This window comes from Mus caroli, unplaced genomic scaffold, assembly GCF_978045245.1.
Source record: "Mus caroli unplaced genomic scaffold, Mus_caroli_1 scaffold_19, whole genome shotgun sequence".
Taxonomy (NCBI): domain Eukaryota; kingdom Metazoa; phylum Chordata; class Mammalia; order Rodentia; family Muridae; genus Mus; species Mus caroli.
The window spans coordinates 64,901,928-64,923,295 of NW_028227274.1; the positions used below are offsets into that span (position 1 = coordinate 64,901,928).

Here is a 21,368-nt window from a genome sequence, read left to right on the forward strand (position 1 = left end):
GAACTCTCTACTTTTGAGAACACTCATCTCATTAGATTATGCTCTACCCTTATGAACTTATGTAAACTTACCACCTCTTTACAGTTCCTGCTTCCAAACAACCACATTTGTGATTAGAGATTTAAACTATGGATTTCAAGGCAAGGCAAAATAGTTCAAACCACAATGAAATTAATACAGAAGGGAAGGACTTCTTAAAGAGATTAGTAACAATCTGGGTCCCTGGGGATAGTGGGGCTTGAATTCTAGTTCTGTAGGAGAAAGACCTTTGACCTCCCTCCTTTAAACATCTCCTAGGCTTCTAAATGCAGATGTTGACAGCAGTACCTGCTTCACAGGCTAAGGTTAAATGAATAAAAAAATGCACAGCCCACAGCATAATGCCTGTCACTTTGACAAACTCTGGGAATGCTAGTTGTCATTTTTGTTGTTGTTGTTGTTGTTGTAGTAGGGTAGGTTTTAGCTTTGGCCTAAGATAGTCCACGTGTTACATACTAGAATTTTGAAAACAATATGCAAAGTGTTAGAGGAAGTTGGAATTGGCATCAGGGAAATATAGCACGGGACAAAGAATTTATTTAAAGCAAAAAGGTCAACTTGTTTACTTCTTTGTTTCTAAGAAGTAAGAATAGATTGTTGAAAAGTGAAAAATTGATTTTGCTCATAGCTGCTTGTTTGGAAAATGTCAACCTGATGAAGAATTTACAAAGGCGCAATGACAACACATTAATTATATCTTGAAATATGCAAGTACTGGTCAATGCTTCAAAGTGTGAACTCATGGGTGAAGTAAAAGTTTCGCACAGGAGCCTAATTAGTCTTATTTTAAATGAAAACTCTGAAAATACAATAGCTGTAAAAACAAAATTTTAGGAGAATGAAAGACGTGTTATTAGGATATAATTGCTGGTATTATTCAAATTATGGGAGGCTTCTGCTTAAACCAGTGCCACCTGAAATAGCAGCTCAGAAGGATACATTTGGGGTGAGGAAAGTGATTTTTAGGCAGGAATTATATCGGTAGAAGGTTTTTTTATTTTTTATTTTTTTTGGTTTTTCGAGACAGGGTTTCTCTGTGTAGTCGTGGCTGTCCTGGAACTCACTCTGTAGCCCAGGCTGGCCTTGAACTCAGAAATCCACCTGCCTCTGCCTCCCAAGTGCTGGGATTAAAGGCGTGTGCCACCACGCCCGGCCTCGGTAGAAGGTTATGTGAATGATTGAAGAAGACGAATTGGAACCACAAGGCCATTTTACCTAGAAAGTCACACCCAATCATTCCCATCACTTGACTTCATTGGATGCAGATCATTAATTTAGTTCATCCTCAAAAAAGAACGTGTTAAGCTCTGTCTTTTCGATAGATTGGCAATAAATCCACAGACATAGTTTCAAAGCATCTCAACATGTAATAATTATTCTCACTGGGCCTGGTTGCTATCTCTCCAATTAATACATAACATTCCCAATAGAACAATGCCCTAATATGACATTTACCTAATTTATTTACAGGGACCCCAGTGGCCTCATGGAGCAAACTAAACGTTTCATTACTCAGCCAGTTACTTGAGCCTCATCTTTGCCCCCCCTTCTAGCCCGTATAATCCACTACCAACCCCATGGACTCTTCTTCTTTAATTAATGAAGATTGGTCCACCCCCCCTGCCTACACCATTCTCTACAACATTCACACAGTTTAGTACGCTAATCCTCAGTTGTCGCTAGCAATCTCCTCAATATAGCAGACTCAACTCTCAGGCAAGTGAGAGCAGGTCATACCACACACACCATTTCCTGCCCTTATGGGTGAGCATGGTGTCTTTGAATCTCACTCAGAAGGCCCTGCTTGGGTTCTAGTCTCTGGATGCCTCTTACTGCTCACCCCACACCTTCTCTTTTGGAGCCACCACATTCTAACCACACCCATTCCATGCTGGCCCTCAAACACACATTTTTTTCTGTCAGGACCTCACCTCAAGGTCTTGCCTCTTGCTGTCTTCACCCTTCATCCTGAGAGGATAATTTCTCGATATCTCTGTGGCTTTGAATTCCCTTAAGTCAGATCTTTCTTTGAGTGTCATCTTCTCAGGACTATTGTTACACCATATCAATCTTAAATTTTAGAAATAAATATGCATTTGTCTACAGCCTACCTCACTAAAAGGGATTCCTCATGGCCAAGGGATTTATGTTTTATTCATTGTTAGTCTTCAGATCTCGGACCAGCATTTGGTACATAATGATGCTTAATAAATCAATATTGAATAAATGAATTCCTTTGTAAACATAAGTATATTTTTGTAGTCATAAATTTTGATAAAGAATGATAGTAAATGTACAATCAAATCACACTGTTAGTTTTACTCTTTGAAGTGAAAAATCATGGCCTAGTGGCCTAGGGATTACAAAAAAGTAAGAAATGACAAAAATCCATAGAAGATGAAAATTAAAAATAATAAAAAAAAGATATTGGAGATCTCCATAATGCCAAGCCCTCAGCCACGGGCATAACATTAAAAATCTACATCTATTCTCCAACAGTAATCTAAAGCAATTCCTGGAAAGACATATCAGGCAAAAGAAACTGTGGAAAATAGGCAGTGATTGGACATTGTCATTTTGACAGAATATGAGCTCTTTTCCCGCCTGGTTAAAAATAGATTGCCGAATTCATTGAAATACCATGCTAGTAGAGTTTCTTTCATATCTTTGGAACAGTACTTATTTTTTTTTTCACATCCCAAGCTATTATTCCTCCTTGGTTATTTCTCCTCACACTTGCTTGCTTCTTGGGACCTGGCTGTTATAAATATTAGTGGAGCCTGAAAATGTTGAAGACTTTTGGTTGTAAGCTCATTAAAACTGTCCTCAGAAGGCTGGCTGCTTTAAGGGAACAGAAGGTAATGGCTAATTTTCTAGAAACCTGAGGAGAGGTTGCAGCCAGGGGGCATTGCTCCCGCCATCAGCCACTCCAGGCAGTCCCATTTCTCCCAAGCCAGGCTGTAATTGGAGAAGACTAAGCAGTCTAAAACACACGGAGCATGGCACAGGCCCACAGAGTGGAAAGTCTTTTCCACAGTCCTGGCTCTTGCTGTTCTGAAATAATCAAGTTTAGACAAAGTTTTAGATGATCCTGGAGCTTTCAAAAGATGGGTTCTGCACCTCAAACTTTCCTATTTTAATTGTAATTAAAGTAGTGTTTAAAGTATTTTTTTTTCTTCACGTGGACAAATCTTGTCATGCCATTAGCAACATTTATGTTTCCTGATTTAATTTTTCAAAAAATCATTAGGAAAGAAAATACCAGTAACTTTGTACCTATTATTCATCTTTTTGCGACTTTCTGGTTTTTCTTTTTGTTATTTCAACACAGAGTAGATGGAGCATCAAGACCAGGTATGAAGAAGAACGTTATCTCTGCTCCTCAATTCACTTCAATGCCTGGGTTTACTATTTGGATTTTTTGGCATCTTTGCTTCATTAAAGTAAGTCCAAATGTAGAGTTTTTTAGTTCTTCAGCCCCACGAGAAATTGATGTCCACCTGCCTCTGCCTCCCAAGTGCCGGGATTAAAAAGCATGAGCCACCACCGCCCAGCTTTGGTTTGTTTCTTAAGTGAAGCGATTCTTCCATCAGTAGTGCCTGGTTTACCTCATGCAACATAACCCTTGCTTGATTTCTTACCAATTTCTTCTTGAATTGCAGTAGAATTTCTGAACCTTGTACCCTCTTTAGGAGATGCAGGTTATCAAGGCTGGGGCCGGGCCCTTGTGTCTTTTACCACTGTCTTTCCAAGCTGCCTTCTCTTACTCTGTTTGCTATTTACTCTTCTAGGATGCTAGGCTTCCTCAGTTTGCCTGCTCTTGAGATCTTGGCTTTTTTGTAGAAAACCAATAGGTCTACTTTTCTGCCCCAATGATTCTTTGATTGACCCACCATGCTAAAAATAAATGCCCATTAATGTATAATATTAGTATAGAAAAATTAGGAAGTTCTGAGATTTAAAAAAAATTTGACTGTGTTGGGAAATTCACTGCTATCACTAAAGAGCCAAAAACGTAATACATATATAATTTAGGGACAGATGCTCTTCTTCCAGTGACTGATGATGTTATACTCCAAGCTAGACTTTTGAAGGTGCTCCAAGGACTCATGGCCAGCATTGTAATTGTATCGCTTGAGGCTCAGGTTCCTTCTTCAGTGAGTCATTAGAAGAGTAGACTGAAGAGTCTTTAGGGTGCTGTTTCTGTTTTACCCTTTTGTAGTGTAGCCATTCATTCTCCTTGACTGGCCACCAGGAAGAGGATGATTGGGATTCTTCTCGCAGACCTTCACACAGTATGAACAGCTTCTAAGATTGGCAAGCCTTGGGCTCTGAATCATTCTGGGTCACTGAGAAATCTTGTTGCTATTGAAACACATTAGCTAGTTTTCCTTGCCCTTTTTCAGCTTTCTGCAAGCCTTGTCCCACTGCTGAAGCAAAGTCAGAGAAGGCAGAGAATATTCTCAGTTAAGGTCCTGCCTCTGCTCTTGTGTTTCTCTAAATGAGCCCTATTTTCTGGTTATTGCTTTTGAGAGAAGCAACGAGGCAGAAAGAGATACATTAATGTCCCCTTAAAAATCTTTCTAGCATAGTTAATCCTTGAATGTTCCCACAGGAGCATCTTCTTCCTGTGCTTACCGACTCCTAGACAATCTCTCCTCTAGAGCACCATCCTCTGAGCCATTCAGATATTTCTCAAAGTCCCAGGCTCTGGAGGGCTGATTTCACAGGTCTCCCTACCCTCCCCAATGCCTGTGATTTCCTCCTGAAGGTGCCATGCTAGCTGTTTGCTTCCTGAGGATTTACTGTACTGCTCCCAGGCTTTGACTGTTGCCTTCCTTGGTCATGTTTGTGTTTTCCAATGTTCTTCAAGGACTTTGCTGTCTGGTTTGAATGAGAAATCTCCCCCATAGGCTCATGTGTTTTAGCCATTTGGTCCCCAGCACCCATTGGTGCTGTTTGGAGGGGCTATGGAACCTTTTGGAGGTATAGTTTTGATGGAAGAAGTACATTCATGGGTGGGCTTTGAGGGATTACCCCCTTGCTCTGTTTTCTGCTTGCTCTCTCTGCTTGCTGTGTGCTGTTGAGATGAGGTCTTGCAGATCTCTGCTCCTGATGCTAAACCACATCTGTCATTTCTTGATGGATTCTCCATCCCTGTGGAACCACAAGCTGAATAAACTCTTTCTTCTTTAAGTTGCTTTTGGTCCTGGTATTTTATCACAGCAAGACAATAAATAAAATAGCAACTGTTAGTACGTTACAGTGAGGGCTAGAGAGATAGCCCAACAATTCTGTTCTTGCAGAGGACCTGGGTTCACTTCTCAGAACTTACATGGTTGTTCACAACCATTTGCAATTCTAGTTCCAGGTGATCTGATGCCCTCTTCTGACCACCAAAGACACCCAGTACACCTGTGGTGCCAACACATACATACAGACAAAACACTCATACACATAAAAATGCAATAAGTAAATTAAAAGTTACAAAAATATTACAATAATATTGTTATTCCTATTTTTATTTTAAATTGATATGTAATTTTATACATATCTATGGGACAGAGTGTGACTTTCTGAGGGATTTTTGAATTTTGAAAATATTTATTTAAAATTTAAGAATTTTAAAAATTCAAAATTAACATATCCTTTGAGAATTTCATAGTTTATTTACATTATATTCTTTCTCACTCCCAAACTCTTCTCAGGTACTCCTTTTCCCTCAACCCACTCAACTTTATGGTCTTTCTCTCTTTTAAAAACTAACCACAAAACCCAAAACAAAAATAAAAACAGAAGTGTCTGAAACCACGGAGTCAGGTTTGTGTTGGTTAAACCCAGAGTGCAGCTGATCTATTCAGTGTCACTCCATTGGAGAAACCTAATTCTCCTCCCAACAGCTATCTATCATTTTAAAAAAAATATCTTCTCAGCTTGGGTGAGACTTAGTGCCCACTTCTCCTTTGTGCTGGGATTCGTCTGGCTTGAAGGTGTTCAGGTCGTACACAATATGCCACAATCTCGGTGAGTTCACATGTGTATCTGCCATGTTGGGTCTGGAAAAGCTCTTATCTTGGAGTTACCCACCACCCCTGGCTCTTACAATTTTTGCAACTCTTCTTTCTCATAGATCTCTGAGTAAAGAGATAGAATAAAACATAATTAATAACTAGTAACTTATTACATGTATGAACATGAATTTAGGTTTTTTTTCATAAATATTGTGTATTGATTTCTTCATATAATGCCTGTGTGAAGTAGGAACACCACAGATGACTATGAGAAGGAGCTGGCAGAGAACACAGTGCTCTAAGTGGTTACCCTGAGGTCCAGGCACTTGGTCTCAGCCTCTGCTGACTTACACAGGTTAATGAGGCCACTTGAGGTCAACGAGGAGGGGAACTCAACAGAAGCATTGACAAAGAAGCTCATAGTGGCACACATGTGACTTGAAAGCAGAGGAGGGGACTATTTGGGGGAAAGGAGGAGGAGGGGACATGAGACAGAATATTTAGAAATGGATAGAGCACACAATAACAAATTGTAATACATATGTGTATGCAAATGCCATTATGGAACCCATTCCATTCTGACCTAATTTTAAAAAACATAAGAACCTAACCTGGTAATAACGGGAGGCTAGTGAGGAGACCAAACACTTTGTGGACCAGGGAAGTTATTCAAGGACATTGGATTTTGAGGAGTGAACTTGTGATAGGGTGTCCTCACTGGGAGGTAGACCAGGTGTCTGCTTTCATTGAGACTTCTGTAGTGCGAGAAGCCATCTTGCCCAAAAAGAACTGCATTCTCTGCCAGCATATTTTATTCTTGGTAGTCTCCATTTTTTTTTTTTTGGGATGTATTTCACTGAGGTTACTGTTAAAAAGTACTTTAAGACTCAGAGATGAGAAATGTTCATGAGTTTGAAACTTTTGCATGATTTATGTTGCTTGCCAGAACAGAGTTATTTTGCCCCATTAGATAACCAACTAGTCACTTACTAGAAGTCCCATTGAGGGACACATGAGGCAGGGGAAAAGGAAGGAAGGTAGGAGTTGGTAGTAAAGGAGGTTGGTTACAAAAGAGGAGTAGTTGGAAAGTTTTGGGGGCTCCTTGATATATCAACAAAAAATACAAAGAAAGTTAGTTGAACTCTAACATAAAATAGACTGAACAATCTACACTTCCTCCTAGACTTGAATTCCATTTTTGCTTTCTTTAAAAGTTACCATTTTCTTTCACCAGCAAGGTGAGAAACAGGGAGTTTCTATCAATGAGGTCTAGGCATTTATTTTATCACAACAGAGTATGCTTTATCTTGCGCATCCTGTAATTGTAATGTATGTAAATACTATGTTAAATTGTACAAGAATAAATAGTGTTCATTATGGTATTTAATCATTACATACTTTCGGAAAGAATTGTTTTTAACAAACTTTCAAAAATATTTAGCAAAATATGACCATATAATATCTCATAATATGATACATTTCTTCAGGTATTTACCAGCATATAAAATTGCTTTGAAAATAGTGTAACTTTAACATACTACTATATAAAGATAGTATATACTTACAAGAATAATGTATAATGAAAAAGACAACTTAACATTTTTGGTTTTACTACAGAATGGTTGGTACAAAGTTATAGTGCTTTGTAATGTTTGATGAATACTTACGTGATTTCAGAAATAATGTAAACATAGAAAATACATTTTTAAATAAACACAAGTGATAAGCACAAGTGAAGTCTGTGGTTCCCAGAATTATTTTATCTTTTTTTTTTCATTTTTCTGAATACTGAACAATTCTAAATAAATAAGACATTACCACATAATGCCTTCCTTTTAGACTTATACAATACATCTCCTTAAAATTTTATTTTATTTTATTTATTGTATATGAATACACTGTCATTGTCTTCAGACATATCAGAATTGGATCCCATTACAGATGGCTGTGAGCCACCATGTGGTTGCTGGGAAGAACAGTCAGTGCTCTTTACCACTGAGCCATCTCACCAGCCCTAATACATTTTTTTTTTTTTTACTGTGCCATGAATCCCAGATACTGTTTCTTTCATGTGTACAGAAATAATATTGCCAGAGAGAATCTATCAAAGGAAATCATCTGGTCCAGCCCCATCATGACAGAGAAACAGCTGTGTTGACAGTTTAATGCATCTTTGCTGGTCTAGTGAGTTCCATCAGTGCAACTCAGGGATTTTCTTATATTATTCCAGGGTCAGTACATTTGGGGGAAAATATCCAGAGAAGCATAAGATGACATATTCTATTCTATCATAAACAAGATCAGTGAATAGGGTAGATGGGCCTCATAGGTTATATTGAGTATGGACACCACAATCAGCAACCTGTTTATCATGCCTAAGACAAACAAGTGAAATGTGTGTGTTGAGGGAAGATGGGACACGTGGAATGTTATGTAGAAGGGATATGAAAATATTGAGTGTTGCTAGAATTCTTTCTCGGGGGGAGAATTAGCAAATTCTATCCATTCTTCCTCTTAAGGTCTCAACAACAAACTGAGGTGTGTATGATCCACCCAAGTTCACTCTGGAAAACCAATGGGTGTGTTGGGCATCCTTACAGAGGAGAGGGGCTACTTATAGGACTCTGGATGCTTCTTCTCAAAAGACCATAGTGCAAAGTCTTTACTCATTAGCAGTGATGACTTTCCCATTGCTGCCTAGGTGGAGCCCCACTAGCCCACTCTTCCTCAATCTGCTCCAGCCTCTCTCTGGGCCACATTCAGTTAGGGCCAACTTGGCATTTCGTAGGTGGTTGGAAGCAGCTAGATACTCAGAGGAGGGTCTCTCCATCACACTGGCCACTTTGTGCACTCTCCTGTTCCTTTGTCACTTGGATGTGGAAGGCTCCTGCTCAACATGTCTAAAGCTGTCATGTCGTCCACAGGTTCTCCTGCGCTGGGCTTGCCGAGCTCTCCACTGCCTGATGTCCTGTGACCAATCATAGTTAGAAACCAAGAAATCTCAGTCCAAACTTGAAAAATGCTTCCTGCTGTTCCTCACTGCCTCTTAGGGTGACTCTGCTTAAGGTGAATGATGGCTCTTGACAAATCTTTAGGCTGAGTAAAACAGTGTCAGCCTCTCCTCGGGAACAGGATGTGCACTCCTTGACATTGCCCTGCAATTGTATCCTCTCTTGACATCTCTGTCAGGTCAGCTTATGCTGGGACCACAGCACTTTCCCTGGTGTTAGTTGCATGTGTGGACTCTCTTAACCTTGGTGTTCCTACATCGGAGATGTAATTTTGGTCATTCCATTTTCTTCAACTGAGAGAAGTGTTAAAATTTTACAGACTCTTTGGAAAAAGTACTTTAAAAATATAGTTCATTTATTATAATGAAGGAATTAGAATCATCTCTTTCTCTCTCTTTTGTGTATATATATATATATATATATATATATATGTGTGTGTGTGTGTGTGTGTGTGTGTGTTGTATGTGTGTTGTGTGTGTGCTCATGTATATGTGTATATATGGTGACTAGAGTGCAACCTTGGCTATTTCTCTGGAACTGTCTTCCTTGTTTGTGGGAGACAGAATTCCTCACTGATCTAAAACTCACCAAACAGGCTCAACTGACTGACCAACAGGACTCAGGAATCTGCATTTCTCCTCCTTCCCAAGGCTAGGATTACAAACCCTTGCCACTTTGACCAACCTAAAAAAACAACCAACCAAACAAGTGCTCCCCTCCAAAACACCTAAGCCCCCAGAAAAACACCCAACCCCCCAGAACCCTCATATCCTTATGCTTTTATGGCAAGGATTTTACTGACTGAGCTACCTCACCTGCTCCACTATCGTCTCTTTATAGTTAATTTTTATTAGACCACAATCAAAACATTTGCTAACCCATCAAAATAAGTTTAGACATAGGAGGTTTCAAAAAAACGAGTTCACATCAGAGACACAATGACACTGTCACACAGCGGGCCACTTCCTAATCTGCTCTGCTGGTTTTTCAACACGCTGGCTTCCTTCCCTTTAGGACACAAGATGGCTGATAAAGCCTCACCCTGTTCTTTGTCTTAATGCTACCCTAGAGGCAGAGGATGAGCCAAGCGCTTTCTCCTTTTGCTTGCCTGCCTCTGTGGGAATCAAGGGGAGACATCCCTGCCAGAGACCCTTTAATGGATTACTGTGGAAAGGATGGTCCTCGGATCACAGCACCTTCTGCCTTGGTAAACTGATTGAAATGAAAACCCCAGGCCCTGATCTACAGGGCTCCTCCAGTAAAAAGCTCCCCAGTGTTGCTCAGAGGGTGGGGTTTGGAAAGCATCATCTTCCTGTGTTATAGCCAGAACTCAGTAACCAGGCTGAACCTCCCTGAAGATGAAGAGTGCCCTTTTCCCAGTGTCTCTAAAGGAGACAAGAAAGGGCAGATGCAGGGGGAAAGCGTGTTGGGAGGTAACTCCCAGGACCTCCACTACAGTGTCAGGGGTGGGGGCAGTGTAGTTTTGCCTGCTGGCCCTTGTGCAGCCTCTGAAGGCCATGGCATAACACTGGCCATGTCTCAGCCTGCTTTGACAGGAGGCTAAAACATTCTCCATGTGGTTGTGCAAAGGTTGCTTGCATTTTTAATGTCAAGGTTTACATCTGATGCAGAGACAGTAAAGGAAAAGCATTTGTTTTAGTGTAAGTGGGTAAGAAAAGAAGATAGAAAAACAGTAGGTTTATTTTCAATATTCCTCTTGGTGTGAAAGAACTTCTTTGCTGAAGTAGCCAATAAAATCTGTTTTATATATATATATATATATATATATATATATATATATATATATATACACACACACACACACACACACACACACATATATATCACATATAAATATAAAAGTATTATATTATATATTATATATATCATATATATATATAATATATAAAAATATAACATTGTCTTAGAGTTTTCCTGCTGTGAACAGATACCATGACCAAAAGACAACATTTAATTGGGGCTGGCTTACAGGTTCAGATATTCAATCCATTATCATCAAGGCAAGAGCATGGCAGCATCCAGGCAGGCATGGTGCAGTCAGAGTTGAGAGTTTTACATCTTCCTCTGAAGGCTGCTAGCAGAATACTGGCTACCAGACAGCTAGGATGAGGATCTTAGTCTACACTCACAGTGACACACCAACTCCAATAGGTCCACTCCTAATAGTGCCATTCCCTGGGCTGAGCATATACAAACAATCACAAACATATAACATACAACATATAGCATATAATAAATATATAGCATATAACATACAATATATAATATGCAATATAAAATATATCTATCATATAAAATATCAAAACACCTAATATCTAATAAAATATAAAATATTTTATATATCTGCTTTACATTTGTTATTTTGTCCTTATTAAAAAATTCTAGAAGTTCTGAATATGAAATAATTGGCTGAGAGGATTGGGGCCTAATTTTAAAGACTAGAGTTGAGCTGTTCTAAGATTGAGTCTTCTGAATGTGCTCACTATAGTAAAATTGCAGCAAGGAATAATACATATACATAATAATACACATAATGTAAGGAGCACAGGGTGAGGTGGGTTCAGGAGAAAATGAGCTGTGCAGAGTGAGCCCTGCCTGACCCGAGCGAGGCAAAGGATCTTGTAATTACGCATGTACGCCATCTTTGTTTGATTTCCTGGTGGAGGGGTGACTCATGAGTGTCCCAATAAATACATCTGCACACTTATTTAGAAGACTCTGGGTAAAGGATCTTTTCTACTAGATACTCAGGGTCATCTGAAAGATATGCAAATTAACCCGATCTGATCATTAGAAAACATAGACATATTGAAATACCATACTCTTACCCGTGAACATGTGCCGCTCAAAGCAATTCCATTCTACTTAAAACTCGCATCTCTTTGTAAATCTAGACAGCACATTGGAATAAAGATGCAATGAATTCCTGTCCCTTTTCAAAACGAAGACAGTGGATGAGGGGGGATGCAACAGTTCAGAAACCTGTCTCTGCAGGAAGAAGAGACTGAGAAAATGATCCGAAAGGAAGGAGGCTTTGACAGTGGTGAAGGACGACAAAGGTTATCGGAGTCCACAGTGTGGACAGTTCCTTCCTGCGCTACTCTCGGAAAGTCAATGCTTTACTAAAACTTTGTTTCTGCCCTGTGTTTGGGGATTCACTATTTTTGTGGCCAATCCTGGTCTCTCTCTTTGGAAGTTTCTATTTGCTCTTGGCTGCCTCTGTCCTCTGAAGTGGAGTTATGGGAAAAATGATCTGCCATAAACCAAACAGTGAGGGAGAAGATTAATAGGAATTTCATTTACTCAACTTAATTGAAGTAAAACATAGCCCTTTGAACAAATAAAGGAAAGGTTGCTTCTGGATCCCTGAATAAGAACAGTGTTTTAAATGCATTCATCTGTTATCTACTATAAATCGGCTTATTAGGAAATGTTACCATTTTTACTATTTTCTACAGAGAAAATATTTTACACTTTATCCAATAACTCCAAACATTTGAATTACAACCCATTTTTATGTTCATGTTATCTGTCTGTTACTCTGCAATTGTACATAAAATGTTTTACATTAAAGTATATAACATATGTATAAAGTACTGCCTTATGTCATAGTCAAAATACTAATGCTTTATACTTAAAAACAAAGCAAAACAAAAAAAAAAAAATAAGGGGAAAAAAACCCAAACAAACAAATATCCATCTCAGGGTCAAAGAGAGAAAATGACCCATCCACTTCAAGGTAGGGCTAATAGAAACACACTCTCCCTCTCTGTCTTTTGTTATTATTTAATTTTCTTATATAAATAAATTGAAAACAAAAGCATCTATTGTCTTCCTAGTCATGATACTTCAGGTTCCAGCTTGGGGACCCTGACTTAGCAGCGGATTCCCTACGCAATTTCCTGTCTTCTCTCAGAGGTCATGAAGTGAGGAATGTATACTCACATGGGCATCCCTTCCCGACCTGAATGTTGGCACCCTTCCTATCCCGCCAGCCCAGCACAACTTCTTTTGCTCAAGAACAATTGTCGCAAAGCCCATGGCACATTCACACTGCTGACTGGGTCTCAGGTAGGCATGAATAGGATTTATACCTTCTTCTTCTTCTTCTTTTTTTTTTTTTTAATTGAAGTTTATTATGGTTTCAACTATTTTCTTTTTTTCATTTTTTTTATTAGATATTTTCTTTATTTACATTTCAATGGTATGCCTTTTCCTAGTTTCCCTTCTGAAAATCCCCTATCCTCTCCCCCCCCCCCCTGCTCCCCAATCCATCCATTCCTGCTTCCTGGTCCTGGCATTTCCCTGTACTGGGGCATAGAACCTTCACAGGACCAAGGGCCTCTCCTCTCATTGAGGACTGACTAGGCCATCTTCTGCTACATATGTAGCTAGAGCAAGGAGTCCCTCTTTGTGCTTTCTCTGATTGTTGGTCTAGTCCTAGGGAGCTCTGGGGATACTGGTTAGTTCATATTATTGTTCCTCCTAGGGGGCTACAAACCCCTTTAGCTCCTTGGGTATTTTCTCTAGCTCCTTTCTTGGGGGGACCCTGTGCTCAGTCCAATGGATGCCTGTGAGCATCCACTTCAGTACTTGTCAGGCACTGGCAGAGCCTCTCAGGAGACAGCGATATCAGGCACCTGTCAGCAAGCTCTTGTTGGTATCTGCAATAGTATCTGGATTTGGTGGTTGTTTATGAGATGGATCTCCTGGTGGGGCAGTCTCTGGGTGGTCATTCCTTCAGTCTCTGCTCCAAACTTTGTCTCTGTAACTCCTTCCATGGGTATTTTGTTCCCCCTTCTAAGAAGGAACAAAGTAGCCACACTTTGATCTTCCTTTTTCTTGAGTTTCATGTGTTTTGCAAATTGTATCTTGGGTATTCTGAGTTTCTGGGCTAATATCCACTTATTAGTGAGTGCATATCATGTATGTTCTTTTGTGATTGTGTTACCTCACTTAGGATGATATCCTCAAGATCCAACCATTTGTCTAAGAGTTTCATGAATTCATTGTTTTAAATCGCTGAGTAGTACTCCATTGTGTAAATGTACCACATTTTCTGTATCCATTCCTCTGTTGAAGGACATCTGGGTTCTTTCTAGCTTCTTGCTATTATAAATAAGGCTGCTATGAACATAGTGGAGCATGTGTCCTTATTACTAGTTGGAACATCTTCTGGGTTTATGCCCAGAAAGTGGTATTGCTGGATCTTCTGGTAGTACTATGTCCAGTTTTCTGAGGAACCGCCAGACTTTTTTCCAGAGTGGTTGTACAAGCTTGCACTCCCACCAGCAATGGAGGAGTGTTCCTCTCTCTCCACATTCTCCTCAGCATCTGCTGTCACCAGAGTTTTTGATTTGAGCCATTCTGACTGGTGTGAGGTGGAATCTCAGGGTTGTCTTGATTTGCATTTCCCTGATGATTAAGAATGTTGAACATTTTTATAGGTACTTCTCAGCCATTCGGTACTGCTCAGTTGAGAATTCTTTGTTTAGCTCTGTACCCCACTTTTAATAGGGTTATTTCATTTTTTGGAACCCAACTTCTTGAGTTCTTTGTATATATTGGATATTAGTCCCATATCGGATTTAGGATTGGTAAAGATCTTTTCTGAATTGTTTGGTTGCCATTTGTTGATATATATATATATATATATATATATATATATATATATATATATACTTTTTTTTTTTAGACAGGGTTTCTTTGTATAGTCATGGCTGTCCTGGAACTCACTCTGTAGACCTGGCTGGCCTTGAAATCAGAAATCTGCCTGCCTCTGCCTCCCAAGTGCTGGGAATAAAGGCATGTGCCACCACTGCCCAGCATGGGCTTTCTATTGTTTATATTATTGAAGACCAGCCTTAATCTGTGGTGATCTGATAGGATTCATGGGATTATTTCAATCTTCTTGTATTTGTTGAAGCCTGTTTTGTGACTGATTATATGGTCAATTTTGGAGAAGGTAGCATGAGGTGCTGAGAAGAAGGTATATTTTGTTTTAGGATAAAATGTTCTATAGATACCTGTTAAATCCATTTGTTTCATAACTTCTGTTAGTTTCACTGTGTCTCTGTTGTTTCTGTTTAGTTTCTGTTTCCAGGATCTGTCCACTGGTGAGAGTGGGGTATTGAAGTCTTCCACTACTATTGTGTGTGGTGCAATGTGAACTTTGAGCTTTACAAAAGTTTCTTTAATGAATGTGGATGACCTTGCATTTGGAACATAGATGTTCAGAATTGAGAGTTCTTCTTGGTAGAGTTTTCCTTTGATGAGCATGAAGTGTCCTTCTTTGTCCTTTTAAATAACTTTGGGTTGAAAGTTGATTTTATTCAATATTAGAATGGCTACTCCAGCTTGTTTCTTGGGACCATTTGCTTGGAAAATTTTTTTTCCAGCCTTTTACTCTGAGGTAGTGTCTGTCTTTGTCACTGAGGTGGGTTTCCTGTATGTAGGAAAGTGTTGGGTTCTGTTGATGAAAGTGGTGTGTTGAAGTCTCTCACTATTATTGTGTGAGGTACAATGTGTGCTTTGAGCTTTACTAAAGTTTCTTTAATGAATGTGACTGCCCTTGCATTTGGAGCATAGATATTCAGAATTGAGAGTTCCTCTTGGAAGATTTTACCTTTGATGAGCATGAAGTGTTCCTCCTTGTCTTTTTTGATAACTTTGGGTTGGAAGTCGATTTTATTAGATATTAGAATGGCTACTCCAGCTTGTTTCTTCAGACCATTTGCTTGGAAAATTGTTTTCCAGCCTTTTACTCTGAGGTAGTGTCTGTCTTTTTCCCTGAGATGGGTTTCCTGTAAGCAGCAAAATGTTGGGTCCTGTTTGTGTAGCCAGTCTGTTAGTCTATGTCTTTTTATTGGGGAATTGAGTCCATTGATATTAAGAGATATTAAGGAAAAGTACTTGTTGCTTCCTGTTATTTTTGTTGTTAGAGTTAGAATTCTGTTTATGTGGCTACCTTCTTTTAGTTTTGTTGATAGATTACTTTCTTGCTTTTTCTAGAGCATAGTTTCCCTCCTTGTGTTGGAGTTTTCCCTTTATTATCCTTCGAAGGGCTGGATTTGTGGAAAGATATTGTATAAATTTGGTTTTGTCATGGAATACCTTGGTTTCTCCATCTATGGTAATTGAGAGTTGTGCTAGGTATAGTAGCTTGGGCTGGCATTTGTGTCTCTTAGGGTCTGTATGACATCTGTCCAGGATCTTCTGGTTTTCATAGTCTCTGGGGAGAAGTCAGGTGTAATTCTGATAGGTCTGCCTTTATATGTTACTTGACCTTTTCCCCTTACTGCTTTTAACATTCTTTCTTTGTTTTGTGCATTTGGTGTTTTTGATTATTATGTGATGGGAAGAATTTCTTTTCTGGTCCAAACTATTTGAGTTCTGTAGGCTTCTTGTATATTCATGGGCATCTCCTTCTTTAGGTTGGGGAAGTTTTCTTCTATAATTTTGTTGAATATATTTACCTTTAAGTTGGAAATTTTCCTTCTTGTCTATACCTATTATCCTTAGGTTTGGTCTTCTCATTGTGTCTTGGATTTCCTGGATGTTTTGTGTTAGGATCTTTTTGAATTTCACATTTTCTCTGATTGTTGTTTCAATGTTTTCTTTGGTATCTCCTGCACCTGAGATTCTCTCCTCTATCTCTTGTATTCTGTTGGTGATGCTTGGACCTATGGCTCCTGATCTCTTTCCTAGGTTTTCTATGTCCAGAGTTGTCTCCCTTTGTGATTTCTTTATTTTTTCTACTTCCATTTTTAGATCCTGGATGGTTTTGTTCAATTCTTTCACCTGCTTGTATGTGTTTTCCTGTAATTCTTTAAGGAATTTTTGTGTTTCCTCTTTAAGGGCTTCTACCTGTTTACCTGTGTTCTCCTGTATTTCCTTAAGGGAGTTATTTATGTCTTTCTTATAGTCCTCCATAATCATCATGAGAAGTGACTTTAGATCCATATCTTGCTTTTCTGGTGTGATGGTGTATCTAGGACTTGCTATGTTGGGAGAGTTGTGTTTTGATGATGCCAAGTAACCTTGGTTTATGTTGTTTCTGTTCTTACACTTTCCTCCCACCATCTGATTGTCTCAAGTGCTCCCTGCTCTTGATATATCTGATTGGAGCCTGTCCTTCTTGTAAACCTGGCTGAGTCATAACCTCTCAGAGTCCAGCTTTCTCTGTGATTCTGGAATCCTGTGATGCTGAGATCCTGGGTGTGTCAGAGTTCTTGGAAGTCAAGCTTCTTCTGAGACCGTGAGATTCTGGTGTGAACACGCTTCTGGGATCCTGGGATGTTAAGATCTTGGGCTTGTTAGAGTGCCTGGAAGTGGTACCTACTCTGGGGACCATAGGGCTGTCTGCTGAGTTCGAAACTAAGGTAGACTAGTGCCAACTGGAAGTAACCCGAGCCACTGGTCGGGCTGGGTTCCTGTGCTCCTGTTCCTGCTGGCCCCAGGTACTCCCAGTTGTGTTGGAACAGATATTGTATTTCATTCACCAGTGATCCTAAGATTCTGGGTGTGCTAGGGTGCCTGGGGGGTGGTGGTGGAGAGTCCCATAGGACTGTCTGCCAAGTTCGTGCCAAGGGTGGCCTGGAGCTGGCACCGACTGGAAGGAACCTACCTTCCATTTTCTAGTAATTTCCCTTGAGTGGCATTTGGATTTACCACTAACCTGGGTGGAACTGACATTTGATAAGACTCAGAAACCCAAACACTAAAAGATGCAAACCAGTCCTAAGGTGTTCACTTTTAATACCAGACTTGCTTTTTCTATTTTGTTGAGGATATTATATTCCTTCTAGTTAGTGAGGGCAATATATCAAGAAACAACATCCTAGACATCTAAACTCAGAATTCTTTCCAACCTACAACAAACTAAAGGTTTGGCGAAACCTTTAAACTCTCCTAAGTTAAATTTCAATTCTGTCACCCATCTCCAAAATAATATATTTTTTTTGTGTGTGTGCCTGTCTAGTGGCTTCTTGGCCTTCCTATACTTTGAACTTTGTTGCTATTGCTAGAAAAATAGTTTTAGTTATGTATCATCTCCAGGGCCTCATACAGGTTCCGGGAAGTAGGGAGAAAGGACATTATAGTGATTAAGAGCTATTGGAGAAAGGGGTTATTTTTGTCCAGCAGAATCCATTACTCTCCATTCCAACAGCATCCTGGCACTTCCTGATGGAACCTGCTGTTACCTGTAGCGACAAGCTTTTCTACCGGCCTCTTTGTTCCCTGAAATAACGACCAAGATTGAATTATTTCTGAATAATTGCCTAAACCATACATAACCTTGGGCTTGTTCCCTGACTAGCTTGTAAGGAATTTACGCCATTTATTCTAGTTGAAGATCTGCTATGTGGTTAGTTAACTCTCCTCAGTTCGTGCATCCAATTTCCCCAGAGTGGGCGAATCTTTCCGTTCTTGACTATTTCCCAGAATTCCTCTCTTTCTCTACAGGATGTCCCACCTTCTAATCCTGCGTCAGTTCATTGGCCATAGGCTTTTTTATTGACATGTGATGCTTCTACATGGTGCACAAGAGATTCTTTCTGGAGCTGTGCCCACAGCGGGTTGAGCAGAAAGCACTGTTGTTCAGGCAGCCACTGTGTGAGTTTATGGTCTTTGTCATTTGGCTGAGGAGTTTACGAGCAGATGTTGAGCGTGCCTGCTGTGTTAGTCCATATTTCACTGCTCTGACAAATACCTGGTGATGGCCAAAGAAAGAGGTTCATCTCTCAGTTTTGTGGTTAGAAGGCAGGGAACTGGAGTCAGGTTGATGGCAATGATGTCATCACTGTGGTGGGAGTAAGTATAGTAGGCAGAAGCCAAATGGTGAAGCAGGTGCCATAGGGGCCAGGGCTGTGCTTTCTTTTTCTCTAACTTTTATTAGTATATATAGTAATTGTACAAAAGAACAGAAACAATGATATTTCTATATATGTATATAATGTGATTTGATAATTTTCACCCCATACATTCACATATACTAACTTTCTTCCCCTGGAATCCTTCCTCTTTGATTTTTTAAAAAAAAATATTTTATGTGTCGTGTGTGTGTGTGTGTGTGTGTGTATGCATGAATGCATATGTGTGTGTGAGAGAGAGACAGAAACACACACACACACACACACACACACACACACAGAGAGAGAGAGAGAGAGAGAGAGAGAGAGAGAGAGAGAGAGAGAGAGAGAGAGAGAAAGATAGAGAGAGAGAGAGAGTGCAGTATCACTACACGTGTATGAAGATCAGAAAATAACCTTTGGAGTCTGTTCTCTCCTTCATCTGTAGGTTCCAGGGACCACACAAAGGTCATCCAGCTTGTGTGGTGAGCCCTCCCGCCGCCTCCTGAGCCGTCTTGCAGACTCTCTTGTCTGGAAAGACCACACCCTCCCTTCTACCTTACCCTGGATTTTGTCTGTAAGAGAAAACAGTCAGTATTCTCCTTTCAGAGTCTGGCTTAATTTGCCTAATGTGATGATTCCCAGTTACATCTATCCATCTACAAATGACATGATTATAGTCTTCCCTGTGGCTGAGTAATACTCTATTCTATATCACTCTTTCTTTAACCATTCTTCTATTAACAGGTCTGTAGACTAATTCCATGACTTGGCTACTGTGAAGAGTACCACAAACAAAGTGGGTCTTTGGATGCCTCTGGATTCCATAGCACTTCTATTTTAGTTTATTGAAGAAGTTCTACACTGATTTCTGTGGGTAGAAATGCTGGACACAACCACCCTTTTGTAAGAATTAACCAGAGCTCTGTAAGAGCGACACCAAATCCCTTTGAAGTCATCACCTGCAATAGCTTGGGCTCACCTCTTAAAATTCCACACCACGTATACCTCCAAGGTACACTCAGATCATACTCACACAGAGGTACTGGCAGCTTCTTGGAAATTAGCTTCCTTTAGGAGCAGGGGTCCTGCTATGACTTCACTAAGATTTGGGAGCCTGGGAAAAAGCAACCATAGCCTAGAGCCTCTGAGACCGTGTGAGAAGTTCTTTCTCATTCCGCATTCTGTTGGATGTTTTCTCATTTTCTTTTTCTTTTTTTTTTTCTCTTTTGAAAGCCTTTGCATTGGGATTCCCATTTTTAATTTATTTCTTTCTAAGGCCACCTCCTTCCAATTTCTAGTAGGAAATACAAAAGAAAAACTGGCTGGAACTGTAAGTGTTGCTGACAGCAGTGTCATCAGATGTCAGCGCACACCAGTGTACTCCAGTATTCCTGAGAAATAGACATGAGATCTGCCCTCCCACTGGGATGTTCTTGGCAACAGCCATTGCTATTTGAATTATTTTTCCATACAGAAGCTGTGGAGCCTGGAAGTCAGGCTGGCAGTCGGAGTCAGCCATCTCCACCTCCACACCAGAACCAAAGACTGATAATGGCCACGTTCTTCTTTTGAAGAAGCCGAGTGAGAAAATAACTCCTCATCTAAAACCAGGTCCTGGATTTACCACCTCATTCACCATACATGGGTCCCACTTCTTACGGAGGTCTGACTGCTACATATTCCCCACCAGCAGCTCCGGGGCTCCTTAAGGCCAGCCAGTCCTCAAGCTCTGACTCTTGATATCTTGCCACTGCATTATCTGTGACACTCTTCTCATGATGAAAACAAAGTCTGTTTTAATAAATAGTTAGAGAAGAAAGTGCTGTTAAGACAGAAGGAGAACTTGAAATTGTGTGATGCTATTACTGAGAACAGAGAGGACTGTCCCTGAGTTTCAACCGTGTATTTGTTGGAGAGTTGATGTAAACTCCAAGGCCCAGGTAAACTTCGCTCTCATCAATTTAGAGGACACAATACGTGCACTTCTCAGACATATTGAGTGAATTTGCAGAGCTATTTGCTCACGTTGCCATATGTGGCTATAGCCCACGGCACCATTCCTCTGCGGGGTAAATTTGATAAAGCCATTCTGATCTCGGCAGTGATTTTTCAAGCTGCCATAGTTTCTTAGCTGAGATGATCATTTGTTAATCTAATGGGCATAATTACCCTAATACATTTAGAAAAGACTTAATTTCTTTCAGAGTTGTTACTTTCGTAGATTACATTCTCCCGAGAAAGCCCAGGTACGAAGTACTAAGCAGGGTTAAGCTCAGCAGAGGAAGCAGATCATCGGAAGGTGTGGCCTTTGCAGGATAGAACCCATTTGATGGCAGTAACTCTGCTAGCCAACGTGAGAATAACTGAAACTACGTAGAAATCTTCTCAAAGAAAAGAGAAGTTTCGTGTTTCCTTGTTAACACGAAGGAAGC

General features: G+C 40.0%; 1 pseudogene; it reads right to left on the minus strand.

Moving 5' to 3' along the window:
• Nucleotides 1–20,230: 20,230 nt before the first annotated feature.
• LOC110284551 (MICOS complex subunit Mic10 pseudogene) lies at nt 20,231–20,614 on the minus strand (annotated as a pseudogene).
• Nucleotides 20,615–21,368: the final 754 nt, after the last annotated feature.